This window comes from Heptranchias perlo, unplaced genomic scaffold (genome assembly GCF_035084215.1).
Source record: "Heptranchias perlo isolate sHepPer1 unplaced genomic scaffold, sHepPer1.hap1 HAP1_SCAFFOLD_60, whole genome shotgun sequence".
NCBI classification, from domain to species: Eukaryota; Metazoa; Chordata; class Chondrichthyes; order Hexanchiformes; family Hexanchidae; genus Heptranchias; species Heptranchias perlo.
This window is the reverse complement of record NW_027139623.1, coordinates 441,351-457,468: the sequence shown is the minus strand read 5'-3', so window position 1 is coordinate 457,468 and position 16,118 is coordinate 441,351. Positions and strand designations below refer to the sequence as shown.

Below are 16,118 nucleotides of genomic sequence, written 5' to 3'. Positions count from 1 at the left end.
TGTCGGTGGAGAATAAATCGGTTGGAGGAGGTGACAGAGATATGGAGAGGGCGAGGACCATGGAGGGATTTGAAAACGAGGACGAGGGTCTTAAAATCGAAGCTTTGTCGGACCGGGTGCCAATGTAGTAACACATGAACAGAAACTTACGGTTCACTGCCCGGCAGACAGGTGGAGAAGACATTGATGTCCACGGGGGAACAGTCAGGGTCACAGCAGCAGTTGAGGTCTCAGACTCCGCCAGTCAGGTCACAGGTACAAATGGGAACGGCTGGAACAAGACACACACAGTGAGATCTTACAACAGAGCACGGACGGTCTCAAAGACCACCTCCCTCCATTGTCTGAATCCACGATCACCGTCTTCACCATCTCCCAAAATCAATCTGCAGACTTATCCTCCCACTGCTTTCGAGTCACCGAATTACAGCTTCCAGATACCCAGCACAACCCACTTAATAAATAATAATAATTATGCGGATAGAATAGAGAAGCTGGGATTACTCTTTTCGGAGCAGAGAAGGTTCAGTGGAGATTTACTCGAATGGTCCCGGGGATGAGGGACTTCAGTTCCCGGGAGAGACTGGAGAAACTGGGATTGTTCTCCTTGGAGCAGAGACGGTTTCGGGGAGATTTAAAAGAGGGGTTGAAAATGAGGAGGGGTTTTGATGGAGTCGAAGGGGAGAAACTGTTGCCACTGGCGGGAGGGTCGGTAACCAGAGGACACAGATTGAAGGGAATTGGGAAAAGAGCCAGAGGGAGATGAGGAGAATGTTTTTTGGCAGCGAGTTGTTCTGATCTGGAATTCACTGCCTGAAAGGGCGGTGGGAGCAGATTCAATAATAACTTTCAAAAGGGAATCGGCTCAATCCTTGAAGGGGGGAAATTTGCGGGACTGTGGGGAAAGAGCAGGGGGAGTGGGACTAATGGGATCGCTCTTTCACAGGGCCGGCACAGGCACGATGGGCCGAGCGGCCTCTTTCACAGGGCCGGCACAGGCGCGATGGGCCGAGCGGCCTCTTTCACAGGGCCGGCACAGGCGCGATGGGCCGAGCGGCCTCTTTCACAGAGCCGGCACAGGCGCGATGGGCCGAGCGGCCTCTCTCTGTGCTGTTTGATTCTCGCTCACTTTTGGGCTCCGACCCACGGCCCGTTTGACGGGGAGGCGGGAGAGTGACTCCCCCCCGAGCCCAGCTCGACACCGGGCGCTGACAGAGTGGAGATTCACGGGGCCCGCAGGAGTAACTCCGCCCGCCTCCCCTCTCAGGCCACTCCCGGGTGCGGGCCCTCCCTCTGTCGGCCTCGCCCCCGCCCACAGCACCGCCCGCCCGCCATCATCTTCCCGGCGCCGGCCTGTTGCTAAGGGAACGCGGCACAGGAACCGCGCGGCGCATGCGCGGCATCCCTCTGGCCCGAGCGGCACCTCCGCCTCGTGACGTCAGCGCGAAAAGGTGAGTGACGCTTCAGAGTGTCACGTGGTGGAAGGTGTCAGCCCAGGAGACGGGGGGAGGAGAGAGCTGTCAATCAAAGGGCCCGGATTCAGCACTCACTGCGCACAGGGTTTGGAGAATTTGTTTAAAATGCAAAATGTGCAAGAATGAAAGAAAATTAGAAATGTACCAAAAAGGGAAAAAAAACTGCAAATACAATAATCTGAATTTAAAACAGAAATGTCTAAACTCACATAAGGCTGATGGTCTGGGTCCTCCCGCCACTATTAGTCTTATCTACCTGGGGCATAGGATGAGCAGAATGCTTGAATGTACCTTTTTTAAATGCAGATGTATGGAATGCACCAGCGAGGGAGGCTGTGGGGCCTGATTGTATCAGCAATTTCCAGAGAGTTGGCGAAGTACCTGATAGTGGTACCTTGGGATACGAATGCCTCGAAATATAAAATTATTTTGGTAAATGTGCACTCGCTTTTTGTGATTGGTGTACCTGGACACTTAAACCCCTTTGCTCCTCTACAGTCCCTAGTTTCTCACCATTAAGAAAATTCTCCTATTTCTCACTTGGTGTCAAGTGAATGTACAGAAGGCCGGTGTTTATGCTCTGCATGAGCCTCCTGTCACCCTTCTTCATCTAACCCTAACAGCATATCTTTCTATTCCTTGGGATATGACAGCCTCGAAATTGGGATCTTCAATGTTGTTTTTGATACATGTGCACTAGATTTCCAAACTTCGCCAGTAAAAGTAATGGACTTTTACTGATTGGTGCACCTGGACACCAAAGCCCCTTTGCTCCTCGACAGTCCCAATAGATGCTCTTTGTATTACTCCCCGCATCTTTACAGTCTGGCAGTGTTTACTCTCTTGACTGTCCAATAACAACAGAGACGGCGAGACTGGAACTTTTTTTTGTATTTCAAAATATAGTTTATTTCATAAAATTTATGGATGCACACAGTTCAATGTAAATATCACAGTTACAATTCAAAATAATCAATACAGAGTGTGCACACGACGATTCCATTTTTACAATTCAACACACAGTATATATTTTCTCGGACATGATGTACAATACAAGGTGAAATAGCCTTACACAGTGGCCTTTCCCCATAGAGCCTTTGCCTGGGCCGCACCTCGCTTCAGTGTGTCCCACTGCTGTCGGGGGTGAACCCCTCTTCGACTCCATGGTATAGGGATCCTGTCTCTGTGGATGGGGGTTATCACCTTTTACCCGAATACATGGATCCATTCGCCCACATTCATGTTAGTGTTTGGCAAACACTGTCTGATGTCTTTCACACACCTGTAGAAGCTTGGGGTCAGAGACGGAGGGGGTAATTTCACCTTCACTGCTTGGACGGTAAACTGAGGGAGCAGAAATTAAAATCGGGCCTGTACTTTCAGCGGGTGGGGGGGGGGGGGTGATCCACTCCATCGGTTCAGCCCCCAGCGATGGTGAAAATTTCCCTCCACGTGTTGTGAACCGGTGCAGTTTGAGACAATGGACCAGCTTGTGGTCTTCGAAGATTGATACTTGGGCGTAGGTCAGGTAAGGTGTGGCCGATTTTAACTATCCCCGCCTGGCGGAAATGGGTTGGTAGAGGCTAGTAAATGGTGTCAGGTCACTTACCGCCCCTTTAACGTTGGAGTTCCTGCCTCAGCCATCGTGGGGAGGGTCCTGAGAAGAGCGGCCGGAGCAACACCCACCTGTTTCCGGGTCAGACCACGTTTAATATGTAAATCAGTGTATTATGACGTACACGGGACACCACATAATGTTAGTTACAAATGGGAGGAGGAGCCGCCCTTTCGATGGGCATTGAGTGATCCAGAACACTGAGAAGTTTATTTGTAACTCATATTTTGTGTGGCGAGGAGGAGCATTAGAGCTTTCCCTTGGCCTGCTGCGGCCGTGAGAAATCACCCGCCTCCTGATCGTCTCAGAAATGTATCATGAGGTTTCCTTATAAATCTGTGTAACCAGGCCCAGCCTCATGTCCCATTAAACTCCGTGCAGTGAGTAAACATTGCTGAACAGCAGCTCAGAGAGGAAACTCCCCACTGGAGTTTGAAATTACATTAATATTTTCGCAGTTAGTAACGGTCCGGGTGTTGGTCCATTATTATTCTGTTCTGGTCAAAACAAATGTCCCAATGAACAGGATGCTGTCTGACCCTGACAGCTCACCCTCAGTCTATCCCACCGGGCAGTCTGTGTGATGGGAAATAATCATCAATCGAAAAGGAGGATTTGATTTTATTCATTTCACGATTAAACATTAAATATTGAAATCATATTATTTCCAGAATAAAAAACAGCAAACAGTTTCATGTTAGAATCACATCTTTGTATCATTTCACAACACCGCATTTGTCGGGTAAGATATGATTCCTCTCTGGTATTTCCAAATGTATTTAAATGATTGGTTTAATATCAGTTACTTTCGTGAATTCATTTATGTCAATGGATGGTAAAATCAGGCGCGGTGAATAACGGGCGCCCGATCCGTCACAGCCCGTCTCACGCCACCGACAAACGTGAAAATCCACTCTCATTGACTTTTTGTTTAATTTCAGTTGAAAAGACTTGAGACGTTTCTATGATTTAACTAATGTAACAATTAGATTCAGTGGGTATTTCACCCCGTTCTTCAGCTCCTCTCTGAATTTTGTCTGTGTCACAGCATAAATACACGTGTTGGTGCAGGAACTGAGAAGTTGAAGCATGAATCCGGTTGACTCAATGTCACTGGCCGTATAGTACTGGGCGTTTGCTGTATGCAGAGAGATAACATAAAAAACGAGTGTGCTCCAAAACAATATAAAACTGCCTGATATACTGAAGAGTAAAATGATGGATTTCCTTCGGTTCTCCATCTCTGGATCCTTGTGATTCTCTCCATTGCTGCGGCCCCGGAGTCCCCTGCGGACTCTATTGGCCGCTAAAATGTGGCTGACGGTGAGAACATTGAACAGCAAAATCAGAATGAATGGGAGACAAGGAGTTGAAACAACAGTAAACAAGACAAACGCTACCCATGCGGGTGAAGTGAAAAAGTTCGGTTTCAAGACACAACCCCGGGGTACATTGTCCATTATATATTCCGGATCAAATACAAAGTACCAGGGAATGTTTAGTAAACAGCTCAGCGCACTCACCACCCCGATAACAGCAGCCGCCGTTTTCTCAGTGCAATATTTAGTTTTCAGCTTCTGACAACGAATGGCCACAAATCGATCAAAGGTGAAAGCCACTGTGAGCCAGACAGAAATCTCGGTGGTTGCAAAAGTCAGGAAGTCAATGACCGAACACACGGGAGTAATTCTCAGGAATGAATTTGGGAAATAAATCAGTCCAATCCATTTCAATATCGGATCAGTGATAACGACCAGGAGATCGGCCGCCGCCATTCCCATCAGGTAGCGAGTGATACATTTGGAGAGTCCGCACTTTCCTCGGGACAGGATCACAATCGCCACCAAGTTAACTGTAAAAGAGAGAGAAAAGAAGCAGAGAAATTACTGATTAGACCTGGAGACAAAGCAGCAGTTTGACAGGATCAGGGTGAAATTTCCAGCTTTGTTGCTGCATCAAACGGTGGAAACTGATTCACTGACCTGGGCAGCGCTTTCGGACAGAGAAATGTTTTTAAACACAATGATCAATAATGAATTGGGAAATTGATACAGAGAGTGAATAAAGTGAGCACCAGATCCACTGGAAGGGCCGAGTGAGGGGGCAGTGCCGGTGGGGAAGGGAGGAGGGATATAAACACCGGGATTCCAACAGGTTAAATCCGGATTTGGGCTCCAGATGGACGGGAAAGTGAGCGAGGGACGAGAAGGTGAGGGGACAGGGGGAGGTTTGTTGCTCTGGGTGGAGAGAGCCGACTGGGGCTGGCACAAAACGGGAAAGACCGTGATCCGTGGGGGTGAGTTTGAGGCTTCGGATTGGATTAGAAGAGGCAACTGGAGGCCGAGCGAGCGAGTGCGTTTGGGAGGGAGACCAAGGAAAAGGACATGTATGAGCTGGAGGGGAATCAGTAGCTGATAGTTTGGGAAAGCGAATGAACTGAGGGAACGGATGAGGAAACGGAGGATTCGATGCCGTGGGAGGAGAGGCTGGGATTCACAGGGAGAGACTGCAGGAGGGTGTTGGAGGAAATCTAATCTAAAGGTCCAGCTCACACAATCCAATTAATGAATTCAACCATTAATTTCTGTGGATATTGGTGTCAATGAACTGTTCGTTGGTTACATAATGTGTTCAATAAATTTTCTTTGCATATTCAACTAAAATTACATTAAAATACAATCATTGAATTCGCTTCGTTCTTTATTGAATAAAACCGACACATAGCTTCTAGAATACAATATCCTCATAATTCAATTCGATCAAGAAATCACTGATCCTATTCTTTAAATACATTTCAATTATTTATTTATTCAATCAGTAAACAAGTGAAAGGAACATTCACATGAACAGACCTAGGAGCTGATAGTGATAAACACACCCGGAGAGAATACAATAAAACTCTCACAATCTGACAACATCCTGATAAAAAGTTCAAGTCACATTTCCACTTCATAATTGTACTGGAAGTTTCAGCAGTTCATTCCGATGAATTATTCACACCGCTGCTGCTCTCTCTCTCTCCCCTCTTTCTCCTTCTCTGACTGTGTATCTCTCTCCTTGTCTCTCTTTTTCTATTGTTCCTTCTCCCCCTATCTCTCGTTTTCCTGCTCAGTTTCTTTCTCAATCGCTCCTCTCTATTTCTCCGCACTCTCTCTACTCTCTTCCTCAATGCCCCTTTTCACATCCGAGTAAATCCTAACATCCTGCGCCTGCTTTCCCTTCACCAGCCCCTTGTTCAAACGATCTTGTTCTTAGTGTCAGTTTGTTAAATGGTGAAGCCTCTGTGAACAGTTTAATGTTTCTACAGATCATCCAAATCTCCACCTGTTCACCTACACTGTTCACTTCACCTACAATGCATGGAATAAACAGAATTGAAACCCTCTTCCAGACACACCTCACAACAATTGAAATTCCTTCTCCTGTAATTACAAAGTACAGCGTTAGATGGCGGCATTGTTCAATGAACAAAACGCCGACATCACCGCTGCCACTTATAATCCACGGATAAATAGAAAGGCTCCTGATTCCAACAGATAAAGTGCAAACTGATACAACATAACCTCAAAACATTGCATTTTACAGTGAATTCATCCACAGTGAAGCAGAGAATGAGATGTGAAAGATTCAGCAACAAACTCAGTTCAGTAGCGAGACATCTGAAGCGGTGTCAGATACACACACAATGAAATTATCTTTCATAACAGTGATACCCAATAAATACATTGAAATCCCTGTTAAACCGTACCATGTTATCGGGGAGGGAGGACATTGCGCCGCCTCCTTGTGACACCGTGACCGTGAGCTGTCTCATTATCAATCACTGAAAACACATTGATGAAAAAATATTCCAGGACAGGTTAGTTCCACAACATGAAACTGTTCACAGCTCCTGATGGTCTGAGACCAGCTCCTAGCCCAGACACCTGATTCCAATACATTCAGTACAGAGAATAATCCAGTAACAATGCCAGGGTTGGATATACAAGATCATAAGGCACACAATGCAGCTGCTATAAGACAACAATAGCAGAGACTGAGGACAATCGATCAACTGATAGAACAGAACAGTCCACTGTATAATCCACGATGGGAGAAAAATAATGCCAAGTACAGCAGCAGAGTTAATACCGATTTAGACCATGAACAGCTGAGACAATGGCTTACCTGGAACTCCAACGGCTGCAAGGACAGGATAATAAATACATTCTATCTGATACATTATTGAATATCCCATTTCTGTGAGAAGCAGTAATGTCTGTTGGCCTGGAAACCGCAGCTCCGGCAGGCACTCTGTGTGGATTCATTACAGCGATCCCTGATTTATACAGGGGGTAAATCTCCACTGACACGGCTATACCCCTCATCATTGCTATTAGTTACAGTCATTTGAACAAACATTAGATCAGCAGCTTTGACTCCTTGTAAATTATGACGTGGATATATCACAAACATCTCAAAGTTCAGAACCTTGTCTTAATGAGACCTCTCTCAGGAATAAAGTTAAAAGCTGTGCTCAGAAAGGACTGGTCTAACAACAATGAGCGGCTTCGTTTACAGTTTTCATATAATTGTATTGACCATGTTCACTCCTGCCGATTCAATTATAAATTTTACAGATTTCTCCACAATGTGCATTGAATCCAGGGACACAAGTAAACCCGTTTCACTCTGTTCCTGCAGTTTCCCAGTTAAAGTATGAATTTTGAGTCTCTGACACGAAGACAGTCTCTAAAAGGGACCCCATCCTTTCAGGCAGTGCTTAACAACCCTCTGTGTAAAAAATATGCTCCACATTTCCCCTCTATTCTTTTGGCAATTATTTTAAACCTATTACCTCTAATTACCAATCCAGTTGCCAGAGTATGCAGGTTCCACTACTTGCTCTATAAAAAACCCTTATTATTTTGAACACCACTCATGGTCTCCCCTTAACCTTCTCTGATCTAAGGAGGACAATCCCAGCTTCTCCAATCCCTCCACATAACTGAAGTCACTCATCCCTGGCATCACCCTGGTAAGTCTCCTCTGTACCCTCTCCAAGGCCTTTACATCCTTCTTAAAGTGTGATGCTCAGTGCTGTATACAATACTCCAGCTGAGGCCTAACCAGTCTTTTTGTGAAGGTTTCACATGACTTCCCTATTTGTGTATTCAATGCCCCTATGTTCAAACCCGTGTATCCCATACGCTTGCTTAACCACCTTATCAACTGGCCCTGCCACTTTCAAAGATTTGTGAATATGCACCCCCAGGTCCGACTGCTCTTCCACCGCCCTCAAAACAGTACATTGAGTTACATCGAAACTACAGCACTAAAACAGACCATTCGGCCCAATTGGTTTATGCCAGCTTTTATGCTCCACACGAGCCTCTTCCCTCCCTACTTCATCTAACCCTTTCAGGACACCCTATTTCTTTCTCCCTCTTGTGCTTATGTGGCTTCCCTTTAAATGCATCTACGTTATTTGTCTCAACTACTCCCTGTGGTAGCGCGTTCCACGTTCTAACCACTCTTTGGGTAAAGACGTTTCACCTGAATTCCTGGATTGATTAGAGACTATCTTATATTTATGACCTCTAATTTTCGTCTCCCTCATCATCTTAATGACCTCTATCAGGTCACCCCTCGTCTTCTCTTTTCTACAGAAAAGAGATCCATCCTGTTCAGCCTTTCTTGATAAGGATAACCTCTCAGTTATGGCATCATCCTTGTGAATCATTTTTGCACCATCTCCAATGCCTTTATATCCTTCCTATAATATGGCGACCAGACTGTGCACAATACTCCAAGTGTGGCCTAACCAAGGCTTCATACAGGTTTAACGTAACTTCTTTGCTTATCAATTCTATTTCTCTAGAATTGAATCCCAGTGCTTGATTTGCCTTTTTTTAACCTGCGTCGCTACTTTTCGTGATTTGTGTATTTGTGCCCCAAGATTTTATTAAAATTTCAAAGTATACTTCATTTCTTAAAATTTAAGGATATACACATTTCAATGTAAATCACAATTACCGTTCAAAACAATACAGATCGTTCACACAATGACCTCATTATTATAATTCAAATCACAGTACATATCTTCGAATACATGCTGTACAATCCAATGTGAAATGGCCTTATACAGTGGCCTTTCCCCATAGAGCATTTATGTAGGCCGCACCTCATTTCATTACATCCCTCAGCACGTACTCCTGGAACTTGGAGTGTGCCAGTCGGCAACACTCGATCATGGACAGCTCCTTCAGCTGGAAGACCAGCAGGTTTCGGGCGGACCAAAGGGCCAACTTCACCGACTTGATGGTTTTCCAGAAGCAGTTGATTTCTGTCTTGGTGTGCGTCCTGGGGAACTGCCCGGAGAGCACAATGTCCTGTGTTACTGAGGTGTTGGGGATGAACCCGGACAGATAAAAATACATCTGTCTCCACATCTTCTGCACCAAGGGTCAGCCCACCAGGAGATGGACGATGGTCTCCTCCTTGCTGCAGTCTCGAGGGCAGCTCGCGGTGGTTCTGAGATTGCGTGAGTTTTGGAAGGACCGCAGTGGCAGGGCCCTTCTCACCATCATCCAGGCTACATCCTGGCGCCGGTTGGTCAGTTCTGGTAATGAGTCATTCTGCCAAATGGCATCGACGGTCTGGTCGGGGAACTGCTGGATCAGATCCGCCCTCTCCTTTACCTGCAGGACTCCCACTGTCTGGCGGCCTTGTGGTCGTCAGGGTCCTCTCCACCTGGGACAGGTGGGGTTGGGGGATTACGGTTCAGTTGGCCGAGACGTCTTGCGTCTGCTCGGCCAGCGTGGCCAGACCCAGCCTTCTCAGTGTGGGGGACAGGTAAAAACGCAGCACGTAGTGACACTTGGTGTTTGCGTACTGGGGCTCTACACATATCCCCAGGCAGCCACACACAAAGGTGGCAATCAGCATCAGAGTAGTTTTGGGGACAGTCTTCCCCCCTTTGTCTGGGGTCTTGGACGTGGTGCCCCTGCGGACAAGTTCTGCCTTGGACCTCGAGACAAAGTGCAAGATAGCTCGGGTGACTGTGACGGCGGATCAGCGGGGTATGGGCCACACCCTGGCCACGTGGAGCAAAACTGCGAGTACCTCACACCTTATCACCAGGTCCCTGCCGGTTATGGAGAGGGAGAGCCCCACCTACATAACAAGCTTCTGTTTGGACTTGGCGACCCGCTCTCCCCGTTTCATGGTGCAGGCCAGGGACCCCCCGAACCACATGCCCAGCACCTTCATATAGTCGAACCTAACAGTGAAGGGGACAAAGGACTTGGCCTCCACTTGCCAAATAAGATGGCCTCGCTTTTATTTCGGTTCACTCTAGCCCCCGAGGGCAGCTCGAAACGGTCGCAGATGCCCATCAGTCTGTGAACCGACCGCTGATCAGAGCAGAAGACGGTGACGTCGTCCATGTAGCGGAAACCTTTAACCTGAGAGCCTCCACTGCCTGGGATCGTCACCAACCCCACCCCCCCCTCCCCCATGCCAGCGACCTTCCTGATGGATGCAGCAAACGGATCGATACAACACACAAACAAGACCACAGAGAGAAACAGCCCTGCCTGACTCCAGATGTGAATGGAAAGCTCTCGGACTCCCAACCATTGATTAGGACTGCGCTATAGATTTCTGTGTAGAGCGGTCGGATCCAATCGCAGATTGCCTCCTCAAACTACATTTTAAAGAGCACGTCCATCATGTACATGTGGGATATTCAGTCGAAGTCCTTCTGCTGGTCCAGGCTGATGAGCCAGGTGTTCACCCCGCATCCTGCACGTAGGCGATCGTATCACTGAGTAGTGCCAGGCTATCAGGCATCTTCCTGCCAGGTACAGTACAGGTTTGATCCGGGTGGATCAGCAGCTCCAGAGCAGAGCCGGTTGGGAGGACCTCAGACAGAATCTTGTAGTCAACATTTGGCATGGAAACGGGTGCCTAATTTCTGATTTCTTCCCTCTCGCCCTTCCGCTTGTAGATTAGGATGATGATGCCTTTCCTCATGGACTCTGACATGTTGCCTGTCAGAAGCATACCCCCGGACACTTCCACTTCTTTGAAACTGGAAATAATCTACCACCTGGCAGACCCACCTTGGATGGTCTCATAAAATGAGAACAATCAGTTCTTCTTTCCCTGTTTAAAAAAGCATTTTATCTGGGGATATCGCTCAGTGGTGGAGCGCAAGGTCCTGTGTTCAATCCCCAGCATCTCCAAAAAAAGTTTCAACAGAATTACGCACGGAAAGGCGAATCGCGCTTTCTGAGCGCAGCGAGTTCCAACTTCTGAGGCTCCACAAGCATTAAATTGCCCCGGAGCAGGACTTCATCTCACGGTCCCCTCAGCAGCTCAGCTCATCGCCGCCGCCGACTGATTGGAATATGTGACGGTGCAATGTCGAGCGAGCAGTCCCAGCTCTTGTTTGACACTGTGTCATTCATCCATCTCACTTTATGATTCAGAGGTTGGATGTCAACCTCGTCACTGACTATTGGCAATTGTATTTTTTTTTCGCTGACTTATTTTTTGGAAAGTTCAAAGTAAAGAGGAGCAGAAACCCGGTGAACTGAAGCAAATGTTGAACATTTGGAGCACGTGTGAGGACTGGGCCTCTCGTTGTCCGGGAGAGACAGAGCGGAAAGCCCACTTTTTTATTCTAAAGTTGAAGCGTTTTTTCCTGAGGGGATGTAGCTCAGTGGAAGAGCGCACGCTTTGCATGTATGAGGTCCCGGGTTCAATCCCCGGCATCTCCAAACGCTTTATGTTTCGAATTTTGAAAAGACCCTCTTGTCCTCACCTCACCTTCACACACAAGGACAGGAAAGGGTTTCTTCACCTCGAGAAAAACCGAACGCTCTGCACACGATAAAATTCGTTGGAAGCACGCACGCGCCTTTGAAATGGCTCCCATCCCGGGGCTGGAGAGCGGGCCCAGTAATAATAACAGAGAAAATAGGATCACGAGTCGGCCATTGGGCCCTCCGAGCCTGCTCCGCCATTATATATGATCATGGCTGATCCTCTATCTCAATACCACATTTCCGCTCTCTCTCCATACGCTTTGATGCCTTCTGTGTGTAGAAATCTGTCTTTCTTAAATATATTCAGTGACTTGGCCTCCACAGCCTTCTGTGGTAGAGAATTCCACAGGTTCACCACCATCTGAGTGAAGAAATAGATTATTCCCAGTTTCACAGATCGGGGAGGAGCAGCGGACAGGCGTTCAGACCACACAGAGGGAGGAATAGTCTGGATGTTCGGCGGTTCTTATTTTCCCAGAGAGTACTGAGTCTCTGGAATGCATTGCCGGCTGGTGTGGTGGGTGCTGACTCTCTCTTTGCCTTCTGGATGGATCTGGACCGGTTCTTGACTGAGGCAGAGATCGCATCGTATAGAAGTTGAGAGGTTTTACAGTAAACCGACACATGGTCAGTGTGATCCACTGAACTCTATTCGATCGCCCGAAGGAGTCGGGGAGGAATTTCCCAGAATTTCCCCTCCTTATTGGCGCTGGATTTGTTTCTAGTTTGTCGCCGCTCCCAGGAGATTACATGTTTCCGGTTGGTGGGGCGGGTGGTGTCGGTAGGAAGTGTCTGGTCACGATGCTCCAGGCATGTGGGGCAGGATTGATGAACCAACTGGTCTTTTCCTGACCATCATGTCCGTCTGTAACCCCAGATCGTCAAGGTGTTTTCAGTGAAGTGATCTTTAAACACAAAACCACACCTGGGGCAAGTCTTGCATCCGTCTATAGTGAAATTATCCTCAATGCTGTCTGTGTCTCACCTTGCCCTCCTCTGAAGCTCAGGGACTCAAAATATTTTTGCCGGCCTCTGCCACAATGTGCCTGAGGATTTCGAGTCCCGTCCAACCGTAAGCAAAGTGACTGATAAAGGGAGCGTTCGAAAAATGTGCCCTGAAATAGTAAGGGTGGTTACAGCACGGTTCAAGGAGTCTCTCCCCCCTTTTCCAGCCTTTCTTCTCAACTCCCCCTTTCTCATTAGACTAAGTGCCGAGGTCTGGTTTCTTCCGGTCACCCACAGTTGTATCAGGTCCGCAAATTTCATCTTTAATTGTCAGGTTGGAGCAGAAAACTAGATGATTTTAAGCCAAGTATACAAAGTGTCAGCACTCACCACACCAGCCGGCAATGCATTCCAGAGACTCACTATTCTCTGGCAAATGAAGAGCCGCCTAACATCCAGACTATTCTTCACTCTGTGTGGTCGAAACGCCTGTTCCCTGCTCCTCCCCAATCTTTGAAACTGGAAATAATCTATCATCTGGCCGTCCCACCATGGGTGGTCTCATAAAATGAGAACAATAAGTTCTTCATTGCTTTGGTATCTATTTATTTTAACTGGGGATGTCGCTCAGAGGTCGAGCGTATGAGGTCCTGGGTTCAATCCCCAGCATCTCCAAAAATATTTTTCATCAAAATTACGCACGGAAAGGCGAATCGCGCTTTCTGAGCGCAGCGTGTTCCAACTTCTGAGGCTCCACAAGCATGAAATTGTCCCGGAGCAGGACTTCATCTCACGGTCCCCTCAGCAGCTCAGCTCACAGCAGCCGCTGGTTGACCGGAATGTGTGACGGTGCAATGCCGAGCGAGAAGTCCCAGCTCTTGTTTGACACTGTGTCATTCATCCATCTCACTTTATGATTCAGAGGTTGGATGTCAGCCTCGTCACTGAGGATTGGCAATTGTATTTTTTTTATTTCCGCTGACTTTTTTTTCGGAAAGTTCGAAGTAAAGAGGAGCAGAAACCCCGTGAACTGAAGCAGAGGTTGAACATTGTGAGCTCGTGGAACGACTGGGCATCGTGTTGTCCGTGAGAGACAGACCGGAAAGCCCACTTTTTTATTCTAAATTTGAAGTAATTTTCATGAGGGGATGTAGCTCAGTGGAAGAGCGCATGCTTTGCATGTATGAGGTCCCGAGTTCAATCCCCGGCATCTCCAAGCGCTTTATGTTTCGAATTTTGAAAAGACCCTCTTGTCCTCACCTCACCTTCACACACAAGGACAGGAAAGGGTTTCTTCACCTCGAGAAAAACCGAACGCTCTGCACACGATAAAATTCAACGGAAGCACGCACGCGCTTTTGAAATGGCTCCCATCCCGGGGCTGGAGAGCGGGCCCAGTAATAATAACGGAGAAAATAGGATCACGAGTCGGACATTCGGCCCTTCGAGCCTGCTCCGCCATTGGATATGAACATGGCTGATCCTCGATCTCAATCCCCCATATTCCCGCTCTCTCTCAATACCCCTTGATGCCTTCTGTGTCTGGAAATCTATCTATCGCCTTCTTAAATATATTCAGTGACTTGGCCTCCACAGCCTTCTGTGGTAGAGAATTCCACAGGTTCACCACCCTCTGAGTGAAGAAATAGATTAGTCCCAGTTTCACAGATCGGGGAGGAGCAGCGGACAGGCGTTCAGACGACACAGAGGTAGGAATAATCTGGATGTGAGGCGGTTCTTCTTTTCCCAGTGAGTACTGAGTCTCTGGAATGCATTGCCGGCTGGTGCGGTGGGTGCTGACTCTCTTTTTGCCTTCTGGATGGATCTGGACCAGTTCTTGACTGAGGCAGAGATCGCATCATATAGAAGGTGAGTGGTTTTACAGTTAACCCACGCATGATCAGTGTGATCCACTGAACTCAATTCGATCGCCTGAAGGAGTCGGGGATGAATTTCCGTGAATTTCCACTCCTTATTGGTGCTGGATTTGTTTCTAGTTTGTCGCCTCTCCCAGGAGATTACATGTTTCCCGTTGGAGGGGCGGGTGGTGTCGGTAGGAAATGTCCAGTCACGATGCTTCGGGCATGTGGGGCAGGTTAATGAACCAACTGGTCTTTTCCTGACCATCATGTACGTCTGTAACCCCAGATCGTCAAGGTGTTTTCAGTGAAGTGATCTTCAAACACAAAACCACACCTGGGGCAAGTCCTGCCTCCGTCTATAGTGAAATTATCCTCAATGCTGTCTGTGTCTCACTTTACCCTCCTCTGAAGCTCAGGGACTCGAAATATTCGTGCCGGCCTCTGCCACAATGTGCCTGAGGGTTTCTAGTCCCGTCGAATCGTAAGCAAAGTGACTGATAACGGGAGCGTTCGAAAATTATGTCCTGAAATCGGAAGGATGGTAACAGAACAGCCAAAAGAGGCTCTCCCCCTCTCCCACCACTTTCTTCTCAACGCCCCCATTCTCATTGCTCTGAGTGCTGAGGCCTGGTTTCTTCCGTTCACCCACAATTACATCAGGTCTGCAAACTTCATGTTCAATTGTCTGGTTGGAGCAGAAAAGGAGATGAATTGAAGCCCAAAAAAAAACCTTATGTGGCCTCATAAAATGAAGGAGATCAGCTCTTCGTTGGAATGTGCTCCCATCTGGGGATATAGCTCAGTGGTAGAGCGCGTGCTTTGCATGTATGAGGTCCTGGGTTCAATCCCCAGCATCTCCAAAGCTATTTTTTCACCAGAATTACCCACAGAAAGACGAATCTTGATTTCGGTGTGCTGCGAATTCAAATCTCTGAGGCTCCACAATCATTAAATTGCCCCTGACCAGGATTTCATCTCACGGTCTGCTCAGTTCACAGCAGCCGCCGACTGATCACAATGTGTGACGGTGCAATGTCCAGCGAGCAGTTCGAAGAACGGCGACCTGAAACAGAAATGCTGGTCGGCACAGCCCGAGGAGACTCTCCCGCTCTCCCAGACTTTCTTCGCAACGCTCCCTTTCTCATTTCTCTGAGTGGCGAGACCTGGTTTCTTCTGTTCAACTGCATCTGTGTCAGGTCCGCAAACCTCAGGGAAAGTTGTCTCCTATGATTAAAAGAGGAGATGCTTTTCAGCCCAGTCAATCCTCGGGTGGACTTCGGAAAGTGAGGCACTCAGTCCTTTCACACTTGGTTAGAGATCGTGGTTATCTGTTGATGTAGCTCAGTGATAGACCGCACGCTTTGCGTGTATTGGGTCTCAAGTTCCCCAACAACTTTATGTTTTGAAT

General features: G+C 47.6%; 3 non-coding genes across 3 annotated transcripts; all 3 read left to right on the top strand.

Moving 5' to 3' along the window:
• The first annotated feature begins 11,783 nt into the window (after positions 1 to 11,783).
• Positions 11,784 to 11,855, top strand: trnaa-ugc (transfer RNA alanine (anticodon UGC)). Its single transcript has one exon. It is a non-coding gene; the product is annotated as a tRNA-Ala (tRNA).
• Positions 11,856 to 13,992: 2,137 nt separating this feature from the next.
• On the top strand, positions 13,993 to 14,064 carry trnaa-ugc (transfer RNA alanine (anticodon UGC)). The gene has a single exon. It is a non-coding gene; the product is annotated as a tRNA-Ala (tRNA).
• A 1,434-nt stretch (positions 14,065 to 15,498) lies between these two features.
• Positions 15,499 to 15,570, top strand: trnaa-ugc (transfer RNA alanine (anticodon UGC)). Its single transcript has one exon. It is a non-coding gene; the product is annotated as a tRNA-Ala (tRNA).
• The last annotated feature ends 548 nt before the right edge of the window (positions 15,571 to 16,118 follow it).